Source organism: Loxodonta africana, chromosome 3 (genome assembly GCF_030014295.1).
Source record: "Loxodonta africana isolate mLoxAfr1 chromosome 3, mLoxAfr1.hap2, whole genome shotgun sequence".
Taxonomy (NCBI): Eukaryota; Metazoa; Chordata; class Mammalia; order Proboscidea; family Elephantidae; genus Loxodonta; species Loxodonta africana.
Genome location: NC_087344.1, coordinates 78137586 through 78162064, shown reverse-complemented (window position 1 = coordinate 78162064; position 24479 = coordinate 78137586). Strand labels below are relative to the sequence as shown.

The window sequence follows — 24479 nt, the reverse complement described above, 5'->3', positions numbered from 1 at the left end:
GGCAAATGGGCCTGATAGAAGGAGATGCATGGCCAGTACCTGGGGGAGTGGGGGAGGTCTGGGAGGGGAGTGGGCACACCCAGCATGCCCTGTTCTTGGTGCTTGCCCCAGCTGTGCCTGAAGGTGGGGGAGGGCCTTAAAGGACCAGATAGACCCCAAAGGGAGGAGGCACAGAAAGGTGGCTCTTCCAGATGGAAGGGGCCTGGATTTCCCAGCTGGAGGCCGCCCACACATCCTGCCAAAGTACAGGCTCTGCAGGCCCTTTCACAGGTTCTCACACCTGCAGACACAAGCCTAACTTCTTAGCTGGAGTTCAGGGCCCAACCCAGCTGCACTTAACCTCTCCCTGCCCCTCCTTTTTCACTCTGTCCTCCCTTACTACAGGCCATTCTCAAACGCTCATCACTTTTTTTGTTTAATTTCATTTATTTTGTTGTTGCTGAGAATATACACAGCAAAACATCAGTTCAACAGTTTATACATGTACAATTCAGTGACATTGATTACATTCTTCGAGTTATGCAGCCATTCTCACCCTCTTTTTCTGAGTTGTTCCTCCTCCATTAACATAAACTCACTGCCCCTAAGGTTCTTATCTAATCTTTCAAGTTGCTGTTGTCAATTTGATCTCATATATGTAGGTCTCTGGTGGCATAGTGGTTAAGAGCTATGGCTGCTAACCAAAAGGTCAGCAGTTCAAATCCACCAGGTGCTCCTTGGAAACCCTATGGGGCAGTTCTACTCTGGGATAGGGTTGCTATGAGTCAGAATTGACTCCACAGCAGCAGGTTTTTTTTTTTTTTTTTTTTCATTCCAGCTCATGGCAACCATATGTATTTCAGAGTAGAACTACACTTCCATAGGGTTTTCAAGTCTATGACCTTTCAGAAACAAATTGCCATGCCTTTCTTCCGAGGCACCTCTAGGTGGGTTTGAACCACCAGCCTTTCAGTTACCAGTAGAGCACTTAACCATCTGTGCCACCCAGGGGACTTCTGAACATAACGCTCAAGGCAGACGTTCTTTACTAGTTAAGCTAAAGTATTGTTTCGTTTTAAGAGGATTTCAGGGGATATTTTTGGTTTTAGGCTTAAAGATTACCTCAGGGCAATAGTTTCAGGGGTTTATCTAGCCTCCATGTCTCCAGAAAGTCTGGAGTCCATGAGAATTTGAAATTCTGCTCTGGATTTTCCTCCTTTTGATCAGAATTCTTCCACAGACTCTTTGATGAAAATGTTCACTAATGGTAGCTGGGCACCATCCAGTTCTTCTGATCTCATGGCAAAGGAGGCAGTTGTTTATGGAGGCAATTAGCCACACATTCCATATCCTCCTCCTATTCCTGACTCTCCTTCTTTCTCTGTTGCTCAAGGTTAATAGAGACCAATAATTTTGCCTTGGATGGCCACTTGCAAGCTTTTAAGATCCCAGGCACTATGCAATAAATTAGGAGGTAGAACAGAAGCATTAAACACGTTATTAGGCCAATTAACTGAGATGTCCCATGAAACCATGACCCTAAACTTCCAAACCAAGGAATCAAATCCCCTGAGGTATTTGGTTATACATAAGCAGCTTCTTTTAAGCTTCTTTTTCCTCATCTACACTCTTTCTCCTGCCTTGATGGCCTTTTCCTGTCTTTTCCACTAATAAACCCGTCTTCAAAATCTGACTCAAATCACCTCCTCTGAGAAGCCTCTCTGGGAAGATTTGCAAATAATCAACCCTCCCTTTGAGCTCTTAGGACCTGTGCTGGGATCTGAGAGTGTGGGGATGGATAAGAGTCACCCCTGTTCAAGAGGTCATCATGCCTTGGCTGAGGCAGATCCATATTTGATCCACCAGCTTTATGACACAGCAGAATGCAAACCAGAGATGGCAACAGCAGGGATCTGTGGCTGTTGGATGTGAGGTGGGGGGCCTGTTAGGAGGACACAGGATATTTGGGGTGGCACTGCTCCTAAAGGGGCCTCCCCATGCCAGGGGTCCCCTGGCCAGCTCAGATTAGGACTCCACCAGCGTCTGTGCCCAGAGAACAGGATTTGTTTCTCCAGCATTTCCAGACGGAGTGAATCCCAGACAGAGCTGCGTCTCTGGGACAGAAGAGCAGATGCTTAATCTAAAATTAGGCTGCTGCCTGTGACTTCATCTAGGCTGTAGGAACTGATCCACTTCTTGCATCTGTCAGTGTGTGGTGGAGGCAAAGCAGAGCCCCTGCCTCCCTACAGAGGCCAAGAGGCGGTTAGGAGAGCCAGTGGGGGAGCCAGCATGCTACAGTCTACTTGGAGTGCTTTCCTGATCTTTACCTGGTTGAATTCTCACAAACCCTCTGAGAGGGAGGTGAATGAGGTGTAGGGACATGGGGGGCAGCCCCCACCCTTCAGAAGCTTGGTCCGTCTGACTCTGGCTTTGAAGCTTTTCCTTCTTTGCCAGATGACAGCTGAGAGGTTAAATAATCTGCCCAGTGTCGTCCTGCCGGTAAGTGTCTGATCAGGTCTGGAGCCCGATGCCAAATTCAGGGAGAAAGAGAACAGGCCCATAGGAGTGAAGCAAGTAGGAGCTGGGGTTTCAGGCAGAAACAGAGGAGGGATGGCAACCAAGGAAAATCTCTTCCCACCCCTTCTTTGTCTGCCGTTCCCTCCTCCATTCAGGCGTCTTCTGGCTTTCCCATTGCCTTCCCTAGCTGGGTCCTGCTTTCCAGGAAGAATGCAAGCCAATCCCACAGTCATTGCCTTCATTCATCACACCTCAAGCCACAGTCCTTACAACGGCCTGCAAGACCCTGTGTAATATGCCTGGCACTCTCCTACCTCAGAGCCTTTGCACTACCAGTTCCCTTTGCCTGTAAAAGCCCTCCCCAAATATTTGCATGACTTACTTCCTCAACTGCTGCAAGAGTTGTTTAAATGCCACCTTCTCAATGAGCCCTGCTCTAACCAGCCTACTTAAACTTGCAACCCACCTCCCACTCCTGCATCCCTGACCCCATCACACTGTTCAATCTTGTTCCCATTTTACTGCTAATATATTATTCAGTTTACTCACTTATTGTGTTTCTTGTTTATTGTCTTATTTTCCTTCTAGAATGCAAGCTGTACAGGGCAGAGACTTTTGTCCATGCTGTTCACTGTTATACTCCAAGTCCTTAGAATAGGTAGGTGTTCATTGAACATGTGTTGAGAGGACACGTGAATCTGAGGGAAACAGAAGGACCTGGACCCAGGGGCAGCATGCTACCCTTGCTACTGGTCATGGCCTTGGAGACTGGGGTCCTGCTGCCAGGACTGCCTCTGTGTCCTCCCTGGGCCTCTGTTAGCTCATCCAGTAAGTGGGACTGATGGTACCTGCCCTGCCTCTCAGAGCCTTGGAGATGCCATGAGGGTATGGATGTGATCATGCCCAACACTATAAATAAAAACAAAAAGGAGCCCTTGAGTTGATTCCAGCTCATGGCAACCACATGTATTTCAGAGTAGAACTACACTTCCATAGGGTTTTCAAGTCTATGACCTTTCAGAAACAAATTGCCATGCCTTTCTTCCTAGGTGGGTTAGAACCACCAGCCTTTCAGTTAGTAGAGGGGCACTTAACCATTTGTGCCACCCAGGGACTTCCTAACACTATCAAGGGCTACATAAATAAATGTGAGGTATCCAGTTGTTCAGTCAGCATCATTGAATACAGAACCTACTGGGTTCTAGGCCTCATAGTGGGTACTAGAGGTTCACAGAAGAGGGATGCTCAGTGTCATGTGCAAAGAGGTACTCCCAGGTGAGTGAGGCTACCCCAGATGTGAGGAGGTGGGACGTGCCCACCCACTTCAGAGAGTTGTTGGAGAAGTGGGACTCCACAAAAGGAATGTGGGGACCTCATCCATGGAAGAGGGGATCCAGGGAATTTGTGCTCTAGCCCTACTCCCACCCCCAACGGCTATGCATTCTTCACCTCCCAGTCCAGACACCAGATGGTCTGCCACCAATTCCACGTGCCTGCCTTTCTCACCTTCCTCACCCAGGCCCCTGGCCCTTCTAGTCCACCTGGAACAGTGCCAGCAACAGCCAGCCTGCCTTAGGCAGTCACTGATGCTGCTCCCAAGCTCCCCTGACCATCCCTTTCTAAGTGCCAGAGGGGCCAGGTGCCCCAGGACACTTGCTGGGATTCTCATCCTCCAGTTCAGAGGTCTCAGGTGAGAGTGGCAGTGGTAAGGTCAGAGAGTCAGCAGAAAGTCCTGGAGCAAGACAGCCCTCAGAGAGCTTGTTTCCAGGCTGGAAGACAGGTGGCTGATGAATGTTAAAAGCCTGGAGTTCCTGAAGGATCCATGAGGGTTTCACCTGCACTCCCAGGTAGATAGACAGATACTGCCAAATTCCAAAGCTACGAGAAGCACAAGAAGAAAATCTACCCAGGGTCCCTGCTAACTGAGCACCTATGAGGTACCAGGCATACACCCTCAGAGCTCTCCCAAACTAGTAGGGGGTCAGACACAAATAGTTTACGATAACACAGTATAAATGGTTTGATGGTATATGCAAAGCAAGTTATAGGAACACTGATAAATTGGATAGATATAGACAGACAGAGAGACAGACACAGACAGACAGACAGACAGACAGACAGATAGATAGTTGCCATTGAGTCAACCCTGACTCATGGCAATCTTATGTATGACAGAAAGAAATATTGCCTGGTCCTGTGTCACTGTCACAATTGTCAGCATGTTCGACCTCATCATTGCAGCTTTTGTGCCAATCCATCTCACCAAGGGTCTCATACCCTTGCTGGCCCGCTACTTCACCAAACATGATGTCCTCCTCCAGAGAATGATCCCTCCTGATGATGTGGTCCAAAGGCAGTTAGTCAGGCAGTGTTCTGTTGGCTTTCACTGGCTAATCATCAGAATTAGATCATCAGGCCTTTCTTCCTAGTCTGTCTTAGTCTGGAAACTCTACTTGTGATGGTTGAAGTTGTGTATCAACTTGGCTAGGCTATGATTCTCAGTGGCTTGGCAGTTAAGTAATGATGTAATTTGGCAGTCATGTAATGATGTAGTCATCCTCCATGGTGTGATCTGATGCAATCAGCCAATCAGTTGTAAAGGAAGTTTCCCTGGGGGTGTGGCTTGCATCCTATACATATATATATGGATGTTCTGGCAAAGCTCATTTGCTTATTCTGGATCCTACAATTCCTGGAATTTGTTGGCCTGTGAGCCAGTAGCCTGCTGTCTTACCTGCCAGTCTTGGGTTTCTCAGCCTCCACAGTCCATGAACCAGCAGCCTGCCGTCTGACCCGCTAATTTTGGGTTCGTCAGCCCCTGCAGCCATGTGAGTCAGAAGGAGCCTCCAGCCTGATGCCTGACCCATGAACTTGGGACTTTCCAGCCTCTACAACCATGCCATTTCCTTGAGATAAACCTCTTTCTCTGTCTTTCTCCCTCTCCCTCTCTCTCTCTCTCTCTGTGTATATATGTATATATATTTATTTATGTATACACTAGTTTTTCTTCTCTAGAAAACCCAGCTTAAGACACTTGGTACTGGGATTATTCTAGAGAAACAAAATCACAGAGAATGAGTTTTTTAAATTGGTTATCAAGTCTGACTAACCCATGACGTGTGGTGGCAATATTAATACATAAAATATCACCACCAATAGGTCAGGTATTCGTGAAAAGCAAGGCTCTGGGTGATCACATGTTTGGTATTTTTCTACAATTTTGTCAGAATGAGAAGTATAGGGAAACTGATTGCTTGGTCCTACATTTGCTAGACACAGTGGTGAAAGAAAGAGATGAGCTCAGGGCTTCAGAGCCACAGCTCAAGCACCACATGAAATACCTCAAAGTTGCCACGTGTGCCCTGAAAGAAAGCCTTATTTCTGGTAGTAACAGAGCTGATATTGTCGAAAACCAAACAGAGTCTTATGGTAAGAGTGGCCGAATTGCAATGTCAATTGAATTCCCAATTTCAAATAGTGTCTCAAGTTAAAGTGAAGATATCGATTGGGAAGAAATGGGATTCTAAAACTTGGAATGGAGACATATGGGCAGATAATCAGGAAACTGGGGACACTGATTCCATTGAATCACTCCTGCCAACAGAACCAGCACTCTTATTCCCATCTGAGGAGTCACTCCGTCTTTGTCTGCTAAGCCGCCCTCCCCAGTAAAACCATTAACACTTCCACTCCCATCTAATGAGGTTAAACCAGCTGTGCCTGAAGAGTCTTTGTCTGAGATAAAACCTGAGGTGGCACCTGGGGCGTTGCCTGGGACATTGCCTAAGATAGATGCCTTACAAGACACTGCTGAATGGTCCCAGGGCCCGCCCCCACCACCCATTTTTGCTTCTAGACCTATAACTAGACTTAGGTCCCAGTGAGCCCCAAAAGGAGCATACAAAGTGTGGCCCAGGAGGAGCTACATTACATTCCAAGAGAACTGCTTGAATTTCATAATATGTAAAAACAGAAACCTGGGAAATATGTGTGGGAATGGCTATTAAGGGTGTGAGATAATGGTGCAAGGAACATAAAGATGAGTCAGTCAGAGTTTATTAATATGGGCCTGAAATGGGTTCACTAAGCAGATTCTTCATTCAGAGTTTCAGCTTGAGAGGTTAGGAAAGGATCTAATAGTTTACTTGGTTGGGCCACTGAAGCATGAATTACCCAGTGGCCTACACTAAATCAGAATGAAGTACCAGACCTGCCTTGGCATACTGTAGAAGAAGGTATCCAAAAAAAAAAAGGCGTAGGGAAATTGGCAAGTCAGAGTGGATTTATCAGGTTAGAGCCACATACCCACGTGTGGAGTACACAGAGGACACACCTTTTACCGTAACAGTGAGGAACAATTTGTGAAGGGAGCATCAGCATCCTTGAAGACCACTGTGACTGCTATTTTGTGTAAGCCTGATGTGACAGTGGGAACTGCCCTAACTAAATTAAGACACCTAAGTACAATGGGGCTGATTGTACCCCATAGTGGTAGGGGCCAAGTAGTGGCACTCAACAACAACAAAGTGGGTGTGGTTACCATGGTGGAGAGTGGAGTTAAAGCAGTAATCAGAATAGTCTGACTGATATGGACTTATGGCATTGGCTACTTAGTCACAGCCCTAGGAGTGAAGTAGATAGGAAATCTACTAAATATTTATTCAATCTGTGCAAGTGGAAGAATTCTAGTTTAAGCAAATGGCAGTCTAACTTGAATCACCAGAATAGAAAGTCATGCCCCTCAGTCAATTCCCAGACACGAGCCAGTTTACAGACCCACAACCCCTTGAACATAGGGGAGGTTGGGCCCCTTTGAAGAAGGGCCCCATGACACGGCCAAAATTTTATAGTGTTTATCTTTCTCCTAGCCTTCCCCAAAGGAATCTATGGCCTTTTACAATAGTAAATGTTTACTGGGGAAAATGAAATAATCAGACTTCAGGGGGATTACTGGATACTGGCTCTGAACTGACACTAATTCCCAAGGACCCAAAGCATCACTGTGGTCCACCAGTCAGAGTAGGGGCATATGGAAAAGGTCAGGTTATTAATGGAGTCTTAGCTCAGGTTCATCTCACAGTGGGTCCAGTGGTCCCTGAACCCATCCTGTAGTGATTTCCCCAGTCCAAGAATGCATAATTGGAATGAATATACTCAGCAACTGGCAGAACCCCACGTTGGATCCCTGACATGAAAAGTAAGGGCTACTATGGTAGGAAAAGCCAAGTGGAAGCCATTAGAACTGCCTCTACCTAGGGAAATAGTAAACTAAACCGAAAGCACTGCATTCCTGGAGGAATTGCAGAGATTACTACCACCATCAAGGACTTGAAGGATGAAGGGGTGGGGATTTTCACCACATCCTCATTCAACTTACCTATTTGTCCTATGCAAAAAACAGATGGATCTTATAGAATGACAGTGGATTGTTGTAAACTTAACCAGGTGGTGACTCCAGTTGCAGCTGCTGTTCCAGATGTGGTTTCATTGCTTGAGCAAGTTAATATATCTCCTTGTACCTGGTATGCAGCTATTGTTCTGGCCAATGCCTTTTCTTGGATTTCAGTTTCAAAGGAACACCAGAAGTAGTTCGCCTTCAGCTGGCAAGGCCAGCAATACACTTTCACTGTCCTACCTCAGAGGTATATCAACTGTCCATCCCTATGTCATAATTTAGTCCACGAGGACCTTGATTACCTTTTTCTTCCACAAGAAGTCACACTAGTCTATTACATTGATGACATCATGCTGATTGGACCTAGTAAGAAAGAAGTGTCAGTAACTCTGGACTTATTGTTGAAACATTTTTGTGCTAGAGGGTGAGAAATTGATCTCACAAAAATTCAAGTCCTTCCCACCTCAGTGAAATTTCTAGGAATTCACTGGTGTATGGCATGTTGAGATATTCCTTCTATAATGAAGGATAAGGTGTTGCATCTGGCTACTCTTACGACTAAAAAAGGAGGCACTGGTGGGCCTGTTTGAATTTTGAAGGCAACATATCTCTCATTTGGGTGTGCTACTCTGACCTATTTATCAAGTGACTGAAAAAGCTACTAGTTTTGAGTGGAGCCCAGAAAAGGAGAACGGTCTGCAACAGGTTCAGACTGTCATGAAAGCTGCTCTGCCACTTGGGCCATATGATCTAGCTGATCCAGTGGTGTTGAAAGTGTCAGTGGCAGATAGAGATGCTGTATGGAATCTTTGGCAGGCCCCTATTGGTGAATCACAGTGCTGACCCTTAGGATTTTGGAGTAAAGGACTGCCATTCTCTGCAGGTAACTGCTCTCCTTTTGATAAACAGCTTTTGGGTTATTACTGGGCCTTAGTAGAGACTGAGAGCTTACCCATGGGCCACCAAGTCACCATGTGGCCTGAGCTGCTCATCATGAACTGAGTGTAGTCTGACTCACAAAGTCATAAAGTTGGACATGCACAGCAGTACTCCATCATTAAACAGAAGCGGTATATATGAGATCAAGCTTGAGCAGGACCTAAGGGCAAAAGTAAGTTGCAGGAGGAAGTGGCCCAAGTGCTCATGGTCTCCATTCCTGCCACATTACCTGCCTTCTCTCAGTCTGTACCTATGGCCTCATGGGGAGTTCCTTCTTGAGGAAGAGAAAACTCTTTCCTGGTTTACAGCAAAAAAGTGCACAGCGGCAGCACTGCGACCCCTTTCTGGGATTCCCCTGAAGGACAGTAGTGAAGGAAAATCCTCCCAATGGGCAGAACTTTGAGCAGTGCACATGGTTGTTCACTTTGCATGGGAGGAGAAATGGCCAGATATTTGATTGTATACTGATTAATGTGCTGTGGCCAATGGTTTGACTTATCAGGGACTTGGAAGCAACATGTCTGGAGAATTGGTGACAAGGAAGTATGGGGAAGAGATGTGTGGATAGACCTCTCTGAATGGGCCAAAGAAGTGAAGATATTTGTGTCTCATGTGACTACTCACACAAAGGGTGACTTTCTGAGAGGAGAATTTTAACCATCAAATGGAGAGGATGATGCATTCTGTGGAAACCAATCATCCTCTTTCCTCGGCTGCTCCCATCATTGCCCAATGGGCTCATAAACAAAGTGGCCATGGTGGCAGGGGTGGAGGCTATGTATGGGCTCAGCAATTAGGACTTCCACTCACCAAGGCTGACTTGGCTGCAACCAATGATGAGTGCTCAATCTGCCAGCAGCAGAGGGTAACACAGAGTCCTTGATACGGAACCATTACCCAGCAACTTGGTGGCAGGTTGATTACATTGGACTGCTTCCATCATGGAAAGCACAGTGTTTTGTTCTTACTGGGATAGAGATTTACTTTGGATATGGATTTGCCTTCCCTGCATGAAGTGTTTCTGCCAAAACTATCATCCATGGACTCACAGACTGCCTTATTCACCATCGTGGTATCACACAGCATCGCCTTGGATCAAGGGACTCACTCACAGCAAATGAAGTATGGCAGTGGGCCCATGCTCATAAAATTCATTGGTCTCGCCATGTTCCCCATTATCCTGAAGCAGAACGATGGAATGGCCTTCTAAAGACACAATTATGGTACCAATAGGTGGCAACACTGCAGGGTTGGGGCTATGTTCTCTCAGAGGCTGTATATACTCTAAATCAGCATCCAATATATGGTACTGTTTCTCCCATACCCAGGACTCATGGTTCCAGAAATCAAGGGGTGCATTGGGAGTGGCACCACTCACTATTACCCCTAGTGACCCACTCACAAAATTTTTGCTTCCTGTCCCCACAAGTCTATGCTCTGTGGGTCTAGAGGTCTAGTTTCAAAAGGAGGAATTCTTCCACCTGGAGAGCCAACACCGATTCCATTGAACTGGAAGTTAAGAATGCCACCCAGCCACTTTGGGCTTCTCATGCCTCTGGATCAGCAGGCAAAGAAGGAAGTTACCATATTGACTGGTGTGATTGACCCTGACTACTAAGGGAAAATTGGATTGATATTGCATAATGGAGGTAAAAAAGAGTATGTCTGGAATACAGGAGATCCCTTTGGCGTCTGTTAGTATTACCATGCCCTGTGATTAAAGTCAACAGAAAACTACAACGCAATTCCAACATGACTGCTAATGGGCCAGACCCTTCAGGAATGAAGTTTTGAGTGACCCCACCAGGCAAAGAACCACAACCAACTGAGGTGCTTGGGGCTTGCCAGCCCTTCAACAACCTGAGCCATTTCCTTGAGATAAATCTCTTTCTCTCAATCTCTCTCTCTATGCCCAGTGCCATTGAGTCGATTCCAACTCATAGTGACCCTATAGGACAGAGTAGAACTGCCCCATAGAGTTTTCAAGGAGTGCCTGGAGGATTTGAACTGCTGACCCTTTGGTTAGCAGCCGTAGCACTTAACCACTATGCCACCAGGGTTTCCATTCTCTCTCTATATGATTTGTTTATTTATAGTTATATATTAAAAAAAAAAAAAAAAAAACTAAGCCTGTTGCCGTCAAGTCAATTCTGACTCATAGCAACCCTATAGGATAGAGTAGGACTGCCCCATTAGGGTTTCCAAGGAGCAGCTGGTGGATTCGAACTACTGACCTTTTGGTTAGCAGCCTGACCTTTTAACCACTGCACCACCAGGGCTATATATACATATATATATATACACACATATACATATAAAATCCATTTATATATATACTTCCTTGATTTTTCTTTTCTAGAAAATCCAGCCTAAAACACCTCTGAAACCTGTGCATCACGGGTGACCTTGCTGGTATTTGAAATACCAGTGGCATAGCTCCCAGCAGCATAGCAACACACAAGCCACCATGGTACAGCACACTGACAGATGAGTGGTGGAGGAGTATTTATAGGGGACATTTAATTCTGATGAGGATAGAAGCTGGTGAGGAGAAACTAAGAACAAAAGGACATTTGAAGGACACATTATAGGATGAGTCTGCTAAATAGTAAAGGAAAATTATTAGGGGAAATGAAGGGAAGGGTGGATGGGTGGATAGGAGAGGAAGGAAGGCGATTCCAGTAGAAGGAAGAGCATGATCAAAGGCATGGGGTATGACAATTATTGTTTGGGGAACAGTGTACTGTCCTTCACAGGGCCAGGCCCTTCCCTGGACATGAACCCCATGTGGAAATTCCCAAGGCCAAGGGATGGAGGGTGGGAGTTCTCCCCTCTTGCCTTGAGAGGTCAGAAAATCTGGCATGTGAGGGGAGGTTGGCGGGGGGGTGGGGTAGGGGGAGCGAGACCATTTTTAGATTTCTTTGTTGTTACTGGATGGAGGCTCCTAAAAATAGGCTTCAGACCAGCCCCCACCCTTTTCCGTAGTTATCTCTCCTTTCCACATCTTCTGCATTGTTATGGATTGAATTGTGTCCCCCCAAAAATGTGTGTCAACTTGGCTAGGCTGCGCATGATTGTCCACCATTTTGTGATCTTTTTTTGTGTTGTAAATCCTACCTCTATGTTGTTAATAAGCCGGGATTAGCAGCACTTATATTAATGATTCAGGACTCAATCTACAAGGCTGTGTCTCAAGTCAATCTCTTTTGAGACATAAAAGAGAGGAGCAAGCAAAGAAACGTGAGGACCTCATATCACCAAGAAACAAGAGCCAGGAGAATAGTGCGTCCTTTAGACCCAGGGTCTTTGTGCTGAGAAGCTCCTTGACTGGGGAAGACTGATGACAGGGACCTTTCCCCAGAGCCAAAAGAGAGAGAAAACCTTCCCCTGGACTTGGCACCCTGAATTCGAACTTTTAGGCTCCTAGACTGTGAGAGAATAAATTCCTCTTTGTTAAAGCCATCCACTTGTGGTATTTCTGTTGTAGCAGCACTAGATAACTAAGACATGCATTATTCACCATTTGTATTCACTTTTAGCATAGTTATTTTTCTCAAATGGGAACAGTCTCTCTGGAGCCAGACTGTTAGATGTCTGAGTGCAGAATTTGCACCTCATTTGTCTTTCTTTGGGATTCTTCCTCACCCGTAACCCTAGCCCCTCAACCTGGGATGGTTTCATGGGTGATATCAATCATTGTTGGATGAAAGCCACCCAAGAGAAGGTTTGAAGGCCATCCCAGAAGTTGTCTCTCCCTGTTCCTGCTCCCAGAACTGTTTTTCTTGTCATATCTGTTACTGTTTACCTTGTCTTAGTTTTTACAGAAAAAACCCAAACCCACTGCCGTAGAGTCGATTCCAACTCACAGCAACTCCAAGGTTTCCAAGGCTATAAATCTCTATGGAAGCAGACTGCAACTTCTTTCTCCTGTGGAAGTGTTTATAGAGTATGATTTAATTCTAATTTTCCCCTTTCCTCACTTTGTGAACTATTAGCAAGGATTAAATCTTATTCCTCATAATATCCCACAAAGAGCTTCAGTGGAGGAAGGACTTCTTTTATTGAGCATTACCACATACCAGCTTCTGCTTTCAATACATAAAATGCATTTTCTCCTTTAATTTCACCCCTTAATCTTCACAACCCTTCTCTAAGATGTGGTATCCTCGCCATTGCACAGCTGTGAAAACTGAGGCTGAGAAGTTAAGCGGCTAGTAAGTGTCAGATCCAGGGCCTGAGCCCAGGTCTGCCTTAATCCAAGCCTTGGAAGTTGATGCACTACTGCTTCACCTCCCCTTGGTGAGCACAAAGCCCTGTGCAGAGTAAATATTTGTTGTTACTGATGAGCTTGCAGGTCAGTACCTTGGCTTGGGGAAAACCTGTTCTCACAGCTGCCAAGGGAGTGTGGCTTGACTAAGCTTCTGGTTTCCTGGAACCAAAGGCCCTGCCCTCCACACCTGGAGCCCCCTGGGCCCTGTGGGAGTCCCCAGAAACCCTGGTGAAAAGCAAGAAAGAGGCAGACTCAGGGCTCAGCCTGGGCCAAAGTCTTAGCCCAAAGTGTGGCAAGTGAGGATGCTTTTGTCATTTGGGGAAAATTAGCCAGTGCGCTGGAGGCCAGCTGGCTGCTTGTAGTTGTCGTTTATTGGATGGGATGGCTGGAGGGGCAGCAGTTCTGTCCTTCAGCCCACTCTGAGTACCAGAAGAGTTCCTGGTGCTAAGACGTGGCCATGTACGGAGATGCAGAATCTACAGGGGTAACAGATACATGAACAAATGACTGCTGCCAGTGGGACAGCAGCCAGGACCGGCTATGCCAAATGCTGGCTCATGGGAAAGGAAATAACCAATGCTACTTGGGGGACCAGGGAAGCCCTCATAAGGGAAGGAGCCTCCTAGTTGGCCTGGCAGGCTGAGTGGGAGCCAGCCAAGCAGTACAAGGAACTACGCGATCGAAATGGACATGACAGGTTCAGGAACAGTGAGAAGTTTCATTTGGTGGGATCATAGGGTGAAAGGCGATGGTGCAGAGAAAGGGAGGTAAACTGAGGCTCAATTATTAAAGGCACTAATAGGCATGATGGGTTAGCTGGGCAGGTGCACAATTGGATTTGTTTTAGAGAGTTCCACCAGTGTGGAGAATAGATTGGAGGGGGAAGCTGGGCAGAGAGACCAGGGAGAAGGCTATTGTAATAGGGGGATGATGCTGGCCTGAACTGGGGCTGCAGGGATGGAGAAGGAATTTTGGCTTCAGGTTTGAGATGATGAGTGGCTCCCATTAATGAAGATAAGCTGTATGGGAGGAGTAGGATTCTCATGCAATATACTATGTAAGGTCACAATATGGGAGCAAAGTAATAATCGCTACTGTTTACTGAGCACCTACTATGTGCTCAGTACTCTTATCCAAGGCCTATTGTATTATCTTGTTAAATCTTCACAGCAACCCTGTGGGATGAGGAATTCAAGATCAGCGACGTCAAGTAACACGCGCAAAGTCACACTAGGTAAGTGCAAGGCTGGGGTCTAAATCCAGGTCTGTGTGGCTGCAAGGCCCCTGCTATTACCCACAGCATCAGGGTAAAGATGAAGCAAACGTCTGACTGAGTCAGGAAGCTGGAAACACAGTCCTCAGGCTGGGGAGAGAGGTTGGAGCTGAGTCCACTGGGACCCCAGGAGGTGATCTCCAAAAACTGTAAGAGCCTCTAGGTCTCTTTCCCAGGAGAGAAACAAATGCCTGTGTGAGAAGTCAGGTCTGAAGCTTCATGTGTGCAACAAATCTGTCGAGAGCACATGCAGACACGTATGTATATACACACACACACACACACAAGCAAATATAAAATAACACAAAGCTTTCATGTCTAGGAAATCATAGCCATAGGCAGGTGGGAGGGGTTAAGGAGGGAAATGGTAGGTTGGTAAGTCAGTACAAGACCTAAACATAAATAACCTGGAGAGCCCATTGTGTGGGTTGCTCACCCCCTCCCTGAAAATTCTCCCAAGAACACTGTGGAAGTCCCCAGCTCCTCAGGAACAACGTGTGTTCCAAAAGTGTATCTAAAATTTGGTTGTTAGGAACTGGAAACAAAATCTCACACAGAGACAGCTTTCTAGATGGCAGATCAGATGCCAGCCCACCCTCTGCTCCAACCTCTTTTAGCCTGGGAAGTCTCTACAGTGTGATACTGGCTTTACAGCAGAACTAAGCCGTGTGTGTGTGTGTGTGTGTGTGTGTGTGTGTGTGTGTGTGTGTGTGTGTGTGTGATATTTCCATGGAAACAAGCATTCAGCATTCCAGCCTGGGACGCTGGACCACAGTCTTTCTGAATTGTAACCCCAGAAGTAGAATGCTTTTATTTCCCTCTCTCCAACTCTCCCCCATCCTGTGTATCCAGCCCCCAGGCTTGGCAAACAGCAGTTCCACATTTAGCAAGTCACATTGGGATGGTCTATTTACTTGTCAGTCTTCATCCTTGAATGGAGTTCCTAGAACATAGGTCTGAGTGTTGCATGTTCCCAGGACAAGGAAGGTGCCTGATTCATGTTTGAGGAAAGAAGGAGTGTGAGAAGGTCCTTAGGGCCAAGCTCTGGGAATTTCTAAAGACCTGGCCCAGCTACATGAAGGGAATGGGGCTGATAGGAAGAAACTGGCACCTGGCACCCCCTGCCTTGTAAGCTGGGACCCATTCATCTACAGGTTGGGAAAGGTGCCTGGGCCAGGGTGGGGGTGTTGGCTCATGAAGTAGAGTTGGGGCTCAGACTGCCAGCCTAGAAGTAGGGCTGCCTGCCCCCACCTCCTAGAGCTCTGAGACTATAGTTCTAAAGATCTTCTGGTCTCCAGCGGGAATTGACAGTAGAATTGGAATGGGGCTGAGTCTGGAGTGCGGGACAGGTGGCCTTGGCTGTGTGTGAGGACTCCAGGCTGATGCTCCTCCTGACCTGGAGGATGGCCACGGCCAGACAGGGCTTGCAAGGCCTGAGAAGTACAGAGCAGGGTCTTTGGTGGATTCAAGGAATCAAGTATGACTGTGTCTGGCACAATGAAGGTGCTCAATAATTTGCATTTTCCTTCATTCCTCCCCTCCCTCTTGCTATTGCCAGTTCAGGACTGTATGTGTTTGAGAGTAGAGATGGGCATGTCCCAGGCTGCGTGGAGGCTACAGAGGAGTTTGCTGAGAGGAAGGAAAGGTTCAAGCCATAGAAATTGGAACAGTGAAGCAGGCCAATGAGATAGCCTCAACAGAGGGCAGCCATTCCAGGGAAGGGGCCTTGGCCCAGTCTCCTAAGCATCCACTCCAGTCTGGTTGAGAACCTCACCTTCCATCCTGCCCCCAACCCCCAACCGGGAACTCTGGAGCCTTAGCCACAGCTCTGAGTTGGATAATTCTCCCCCTCCTATGGTTTTTTTTTTAGTTTGTCTCTGGATTTTGCCCCTCAGGATCATTCGTTCACTTAACAAACATTTGTAAAGTTACCAGTCCTGGGAAGAGAGAATAAAAAAGATGGAAAAGTTCACCGTAGCTCCCAACGTACTGCAGCTTGGTGTGGTGGGTGTGTCTGTAGAGGCAGGAACCATTGAGCTGCCTCTGGCAACACAGAAAGGCGACAACCTAAAATTTTACTGGGAGGGTCCGGGAACACTTCCTGGGGCAGGACCGCCACTTGAAGAGGAGGCGAGGGTCACTCCGCCTGAAGCAGAAGTAAGGTTGCCCATCTAAGCCTTGGTGCCAGTGGCAGAATGTCACTCCCTCAAGGCAGATGAATTATAACAGGGCACCCCCTCCTCCCACCTGGAAATGCTTCGAGCCAGGGGACACTAAGCACGGCAGTAGAGGCAGGGCAGGATTGAGTGAGGGACGGGGACTGCCCCAAGAGGCACCCCACTCCCAGTTGCCCCACTCAAAGGAAGGGCCTGTATCAGGGGCACACTTGATTCAAAGTGCGAAGGGCAGCGGGGGGGGGGCAGAGAGGGCATTGCAGGCAAAGGAAATAGCCTGTGCAAAGACCTCAGGTGTGAAAGTGGTGTGAGGTGGGGCAGCCAGGTTGGGTAAAAGGCTTGGTGAACTGAACTGTGGGAGATGCAGCTGGTCAGTGGGGCCCTGCACACCAGATCAGGGAACATGGTCTTTCCCTTTGACACTTTGCCAGCAGGGATGGATGACCTAGTTAGAGCTGGGATTGGGTCTGGGGGAAAACGGGAGATGGGGGAGGATGGGGTAGTGGTGGTCCACAGAACAGCTGGGAGACTTGGCAACTGGTGGCTTTATGGGCGTACGGTTGTGTGTGCATGATTGTGCAGACCCACGTCCAGCTGCAGTCACACCCCTGTTCACTCCCTGCAAGCCCTGGAGCCACACCCCCTGGCCCCAGAACTAGGAGTGCAGTGCCCCTTAGGAAGTAAGGGTTCTCTCCATTAAAGCCGATGGTATGGGAGGGAGCCTGTTTGCTCTGACTTGGCTTTGAGGGAAGGAAGTAGCTCTGCACTGGGGCTGTTGTATGAACAAGGCACAGAAATCCCCAGGGCCATTAGGTCTGTCCCCTGAGCCCACATGGCCTCTGGTCAGAGGGAACCCATTTCCTGAGGCAAGCAGGACCTTGAATGAGAGGCCACCACTTTGGAGCCAGCGGAAGGCGGAGCCTCCAAGGAGTCTTCCTGGAAGCCCCGGTCAGCATAGTGACCAGTAACCCCCTGGTCCTCGCACTTGAAGCACTCTAAGAGAGCCTCCTTAAATTTTGCACCCGAGGTGCTTCCTTTGCCTCACTCTAGTTCTGGCTTTGGCAGGGCTCCATAACATCCTCCTGGGGCTGTTCCGGGCCAGCGGGTCAGCCCTGGTTCTGCTGTGGCAGAGGGTGTGTCCTCAGACGAATCACCTGACATGTCTGAGCCTCAGAGAGTACATCTGAGAAATACAGATAATGCTGAGGTCTGAAGGCCTTGGCTAATCCGCTCCCCTCCTTGGGAAAGCAGACCGTTGGGGGCTGGATGGAGGTTGGCCCAAGAGTGGGCTCATTTCTGACCACAGCATTGTCCAGAGTGACTTAGGCCCCGGAGTCCCGGGATCCAGCAGCTTCTGGTAAAGTCCCGCCTTTGGGAAGCCCCGGGGAGCCCCTACCCCACCCCCACCCCATCCTGGCCTGAGCCCAGGGAGGCCTGGGCAGGCCCGCCCCACCCAGCGCTCATGAAGGCGGATTCCCGCCTTGGGAGGCGCGGGCTTCCCGGAGCGGGGCTGGCACAGGGGAGGAAGGCGGGGAGCGCGCACTTAGGGGCCCACGATGGACGCCCGCCGGGCCCGGGTGCGACCGAGGCGAGGCGCCAAGTGGCGGGGCCCACGCGGTGACCGGGGCTTCCCTGGCTGCCTTCCCCGGAGGGTCCGGGAGGAAATGACAGCGCGGGAGCAGGAGCGGGAGCAGAGGGAGCGGCGGCGCCCGGAGTGACACGGCCTGTCACCGAGGAGGTCGCCGCGTAGCCCCCTCCCCGTAGCCGGCCGCCAGGAGCCGGGGATTCCCTAGACAGGAGACCCTCCCCCGGCAGCCGCCCTCCCCCCGCGGCCCGGCCCCATGTTGACCCCGGCTGCTTGAGGGCCCCAGCGCGGCGGGCAGAGACTGCCCCGCGGCGGGCAGCAAGGCGGGGCAAGCCGTGGTCGAGAGGGCCGGAGAGGCTCCCCGGGCGGGCTGCGGGGTCCCCCGGGCTCGGCGACAGGAAACTCTGGGGAGTGAATGGAAAGAAGTGGGTGGTCCGGCCCATGCGACTTCCCCTGACATCACTGCCCAAATAAGGAGCTTCCAAGCGGCCGCGGGACGGCCCGGAGCCGCGCCCGCCGCCGGCGCCCGCCCGCCAGCCCGCCCCGCGCCCACCCCGCGCCGCGTGGGCCGCCAGCTAGCGCCCGGGGCACCGCCGGGCGGAGCCGAGCCGGGCGGAGCCGTGCGGAGCGGGCGCTGCCGAGGCGCGCGAAGGCCAGGCGCGCAGCCCAGCGCAGCCAGTTCAGCGCGGCGCAGCCCAGCCCGGCGCAGTCCAGCACGGCGCAGCCCAGCCCGGAGCAGCGGAGCCGCGGCCGCGCGACAGGTAAGGAGTGAGCGCCCAGCGCGCCGCGCCCCCTGCGACCTGGCAGCCCCGGGAGCCGGGCGCCGCTGAGCGGACTAGCAGTCCCGGCCGGGGTCGGGAAGGGAGGGACTGGCGGGAGCCAGGCCGGTGGGAGAGAGCTGGGTGCTGGCGCGTGTGCAGGAGCAGGAGCGTGTAGATACCCACTCCCGGACCCTTGGTGCGCTGGGGGTCGGTTCCTCCGCAGCCTGGGGTTACCTGGTGCACACGCTCTCCGCCTGCATTTCCCTGACATTACTTCTGTCACCCTCGGGTGACACAATCGTTCTCGCGTTCACACACTTGTCTTGCACACTCGCGCCAGGCACAGCCCCATTCGCCATTGGCGTGCACAGCCTCCTGTGCCCGGCGCAGACCCTCAACCCGCCACACCGCTCACGCCTCGCACTCTCATACGTACACAGGCACGCCCGGTAGGAACTGCTGAATGGGTTTGGCAGCGGGACCGCGCTTCCTGGAGGCGGTGGCAGTTTCAGACTGTCAGAGCCCACCAGCCTTGAGATACTAGGGCTTACTCCGAGTGAGTTAAACTAGCATTGCTATGGCTCTTCGCACCACCGGCCACCACCCCCCGCCCCCGCGCCGCCCTTCCACTTGCAGAATGATAGAGGGCACCTGGCCCTGGGTACAGCCTAGGGGGATTATACCTGGCATGGTCAGGGAAGGTGTGGCAACTCAGAGGGAGCTACTCCCAGCTCTCAGCCGGGGTGTTTCCAGAGAAGTTCCTCTCCCCATGGTTATTTCTCTGAGCACTGGGTGCCTGGGCTGAGCTCCAGGCAGTGCTTGCTGGTGACTGAAAACAGGTGCAGGTAGAGTCAGCCTCATGCATTCTTGCGAGGGGCTCTGCAGACAGTGGCCACAACTGTTTATTTATAAATAAAATAAAATGTACTTATTGACCCTTTGATTAAGGACATGGAGGAAGCTGGTAAAGTCGAGTTATGGGTCCATCATCTACTGGCCTTGGGAAGATTTCTTAAGCTCTTTCAGACTGGGTTTTATCATCTGAAAAATAGGAATGAGGGTCCATAGATGACTGTCATCAGGGAAACTTGAAATCATATAAGTAAACATGTTTTGTAAATGTAAAGCGCTATGCACATGTCAAGGAGTCCTGGGGTGGCAGAAACAATTAAGTGCTCCCCTAACCAAAAGATTGGTTGTTCAAACCTACCGAGAGGCACTTTAGAAGAAAGACCTGGCAATCTGTTTCCGAAAGGTCACGACCTGGAAAACCCTATGGAGCACAGTTCTATTGTGCAACCCATGGGGATGTCATGAGTTGGAATCAATTCAATGGCAACTGGTGTGGCTTTTAGTTTGAGTGCACATGCCAGTTACTGTGGCTTGGATTGTTTCTGGGCTGGTATTCTTTGTTCTGGCTCTGGTCTGTGACTTTGGAAGACTGATACCCTCTCTGTTCTGTCATTCTATAAAAAAGGGGACATTTATTTATTTTTTTTTCATAAGTATCCTGTGTGTCTGCTAGCAGATTTCCCAAAGTATGTTCCATGGAACTTTAGTTCTGAAAGCTACAATCTACACTGGCAAATGAAAGGCACTGAGAAGTCCTGCAGTAAAGGAATCTATTTAACCTGGTCACACTCAGTGTTTACCTGATTGATTCTGGAGTCCTTTTCAAATTACGCATGCTTGCCTTCTGAGGAAATGGTACTATGGGGTCTACCCATAGAATAATGTGGTGTCATCGAGTTGGAACCAAAATTTGACAGCTGCATTCTAATGGCCCTATTTAATGAAAATAAGCAGAAGTCCAGAGAGGTTAAGTTGCTTGCCTGAGATCACACATCTAAACAGTGGCCCAAGATCACCCAATAGTTAGTGGTGAAGCAGGGACCAGAACCCAGACCCCTGTCCAGTGCCCTCACCCCCTTCAGCTCCATCTAGAAGATGAGAATTCTCTTCTAGAACCCGTCTTGCTGCTTTATGTGGACACTGCAGAGTGTATTTGAAAAATATTTTAAAAAGTAAATAATTTATTGTTGAATGAATTATTACCAGTTAAAACGATGGGGTGCCTACTATGTGCCATTTTCCTTGAGGACTTCAGCATGTAAAGTTCGACCAGATGAGCAACCTGTGACGAAGAGCCCAGTAATAGCACCAGAGTCATCACACACACACAAACACACACAAACACACACCTGCTTTCACACACATGCGTCTATACACTTTTATACCCATTTCTACACATTCACCCACACTCCTACACATGCACAGACATGCCCCTACACACTCACACACCTATTTCTTCACATACACTCACAAGGCACTCCTGCACACACACACTCACACACCTGCTCCTGCACACACACACTCGCACACCTGCTTCTGCACACACACACACACCTGCTCCTGCACACACACACACACACACACTCGTATACCTGCTCCTGCACACACACACTCACACACCTGCTCCTGCACACACACACTCACACACCTGCTCCTGCACACACACACTCACACACCTGCTCCTGCACACACACACACACACACACACTCGTATACCTGCTCCTGCACATACACACTCACACACCTGCCCTTGCACACACTCTCTCACACACTCATCATCCTGTTGCGTCCAGGCCACAGCCAGGAGGCACTCGTGGTAACGGGCATGTTTCCTTGCCCCATGTCCCCCAGTGTTGGTGGGAATGTCTGGTGCCAGCCCCCAAAAACACATATCATGCATGTGGGAAACCTTTGCAAAGCCAGCCTGATGCTGCTTTTCGTCAGTGTTCCCCAAGTTCTCCCATTTCCTGCCATATTTACTCCCATTTTTGTCAGCTACTGTTTGGCCACACATGGTGAGAGGGACTGCCACAGCTCTCTGCTGTGTTGTTTATTTTAATCAACTGTCAAAGCTGTGAGGGCAAGGACTGGCTTTCACTTGTTTCATTGGAATCTCCAGGGCCTAGCAGAACACCTGGCACAGAGGAGAGGCTCCATGAGCGTTGACTGACTGAGAGAGTGAGTGTTTGCTGGCTCCTGGGATGGCTGTGGCGCCGGCCAGTGTGCAGGGGGATCCAGTGAACATGTTTGCTAAGTGCCTGCTGGGTCCTGGGGACCCATCTAGGGATTATAACAGTGAAAACTATTTAATCCCTTTGTTCGTAGAGCTTGCATTCCTGTGGGAATAGAGACGATAAATAGTAGTGAACAAGATAATGAGAAAAGGTAGTATATTCTGTGACGAATACAAGCCAGGCAGCGTGGTAGAGAGTGTCAGGAAGGAACGGGGGGAGCTGAAGGTGAAGGCTAGGGAGGCCTGTCTGAGGAGGTGGCATTTATCCTGAGACCTGAAAAATGAAAAAGTGACAGCTGTGCAAAGATTTGGGGAAAGATTGTTCCGGGCAGAAGAAACAGGAGGTACAAAGGCCCTGTGGCAGGAATGAGCTGGCTTGAGTGGCCATGCAGAGACCACACTCCCAGCTCACTGCTGATTCCCTTACCAGCATCCTTTGAAGGGGTTAATGGCAGGTGGGACCTGGGTCACACAAGCCATTTGCACTCCTCTTCTAAAGTTTGGTGGTTCAAACCCAACGGCACCAGGGAAGAAAGGCCTGACGATTTGCTTCCGTAATGATTACAGCCAAGACAACCCTAGGGAGCAGTTCTACTGTAACACACAGGGCTGCCATGAGTCGGAATTGAATCAGGGACAACGGGGTGTTTTTAATCTGGAACCTAATTATCTTTGTGGTTCAGTCACTAAAGCCAAACCAAGTGTGTTCTGGGCTTTGGTGGCGGGGGTGGGGGGGGGGTCTGGCTGCCTCTGCTGTCGCAGGGGGCTGCTCTCTCCATCTTGTCTACACCCCCAGCTCCGTAAATGAGGAAAGGCTGGACTCCTAAAGCCCCTCCCAGCTGTACCATTATAGACTGAGATTCTCCATTTGCAGGAGGTTCACAACAATTCAGGTAGTCCATCTGGAGGGAACGTGAATTAGTTGTGCTGCTTCCATTATTAATAACCATGATGTCATACATCTGTGTGGCTCTTGGTCGGCTGCAGAGCGCTATTATCCCATTCATCCTGAGGAATAATCTGCCAAGTGGTGGGGGAGGGAGGGGAGGCGATGGCGGGTGTGGGAAGAGCTCAGACGGCTGCCACACGCTGCTGTGGACTCACCCAAGCCCATCACACCCCCGAGCCTCCACTTCCTCAGATGCAAAGGGGGACTCCATGACAGCCTATGTCTTGAGACTCTTGGTGGGGTGGGGGTGGGGGGCAGGGTGATACAAAAACACGAATGCCGAGGGTCTGGTGCATAGTAGGCTCTTCAAAACTCTTGGTTTCCATTTTACAGATGAGGAACTCAAAAGTAAAAGAGATTGTGGCTTTTTTGTCCACTGCTATATCTCTAGTCAAGAGCTTGTGGGCATATAAAAACCTGTTGCCATCGAGTTGATTCTGACTCGTAGCAACCCTATAGGACAGAGTAGAACTGCCCCATAGGGTTTCAAGGAGGAGCTGGTGGATTCGAACTGCTGACCTTTTTGGTTAGCAGCCCAACGCTTAACCACGAGGCACCAGGGTTCCCTGTGGGCATAGAGTAGGCTTTTAACAATTATTTTGTTGAATTGATTTGCCTAAGGTTGCACAGCTAGTTAAGGGCAGAACTAGGACTCAAACGCAGGCCTGTGGGCTCCCAAGTCCTTTTGATAAACGTACTGTTTGGGGCTACTTTTCCTGCTTGATAAAGACAAACCTATTTGTGGATGATCAGAGTTTTTGTTACTTTGCCGGGAATCTGCGAATTGTAAGGTCTCGGGGGTTCTGAAGTATGAATTTTTTAAGAATCATTTTGGAACCTTCCAGAAGAGGGTGTAGATGTGAGAAACTGATCTCCTGAGAGTGGAGAGCAGTGGTTCTTAACCAGGAGTGCCCATCGCAATCATCTGAGGGCTTTTATTGGCAGAGTTCCGAATTCTACCTCAGACTGCCTGGACTCACAGCCCCTGGTAATGGCATCCGGGCATGTGGAGAAAGTACCCTGGTGTTAGATGTGTGGCCTGGGGATGAGAAGACCAGCCAGCTGGATGCCTGAGAAGTCAGGCAGGCCTCCCACCTGCTTCATTTCCATCCGTCCTTGGCTATGGCCCTAACCCCCTGGGCTGGGCCCACACCAGCCTCAGGATATAGGGTCCCCCAGACCTGAGTGTGCATCTCCTGCTTTCTAAACATGTACCTTCACCAGGTGACTTTACCTGTCCTAAGCATCAGCTTCCTCATTGGTAATACGGGGATGCTCACACTTAACCTACAGGGTGGCTGTATGGATTACAGGAGACCACCTAAGTCAGGTGTCTTATTAGATATCTGTGCCCTGCTGCCTGGCACGTAGTAGGTGAACAGTAAGCAGCTTCAGTTGTTATAATGAGAAACTAAAAATAATGAAAACATCTGTAGTATTTGTGAATTGACTTTACTAAAGAGGTAGATAAAATGGACCATTTTGCCTCAAACACCAGCCTTTCGGGAGGAGGGTACACCCCTGTTGTAAACATCAATCCTTGGGCCAAAGA

General features: G+C 49.4%; 1 pseudogene; it reads left to right on the top strand.

The window, feature by feature from the left end:
* Window positions 1-24479, top strand: part of LOC111752067 (tigger transposable element-derived protein 1-like) — a 557455-nt pseudogene that overhangs the window by 455129 nt on the left and 77847 nt on the right.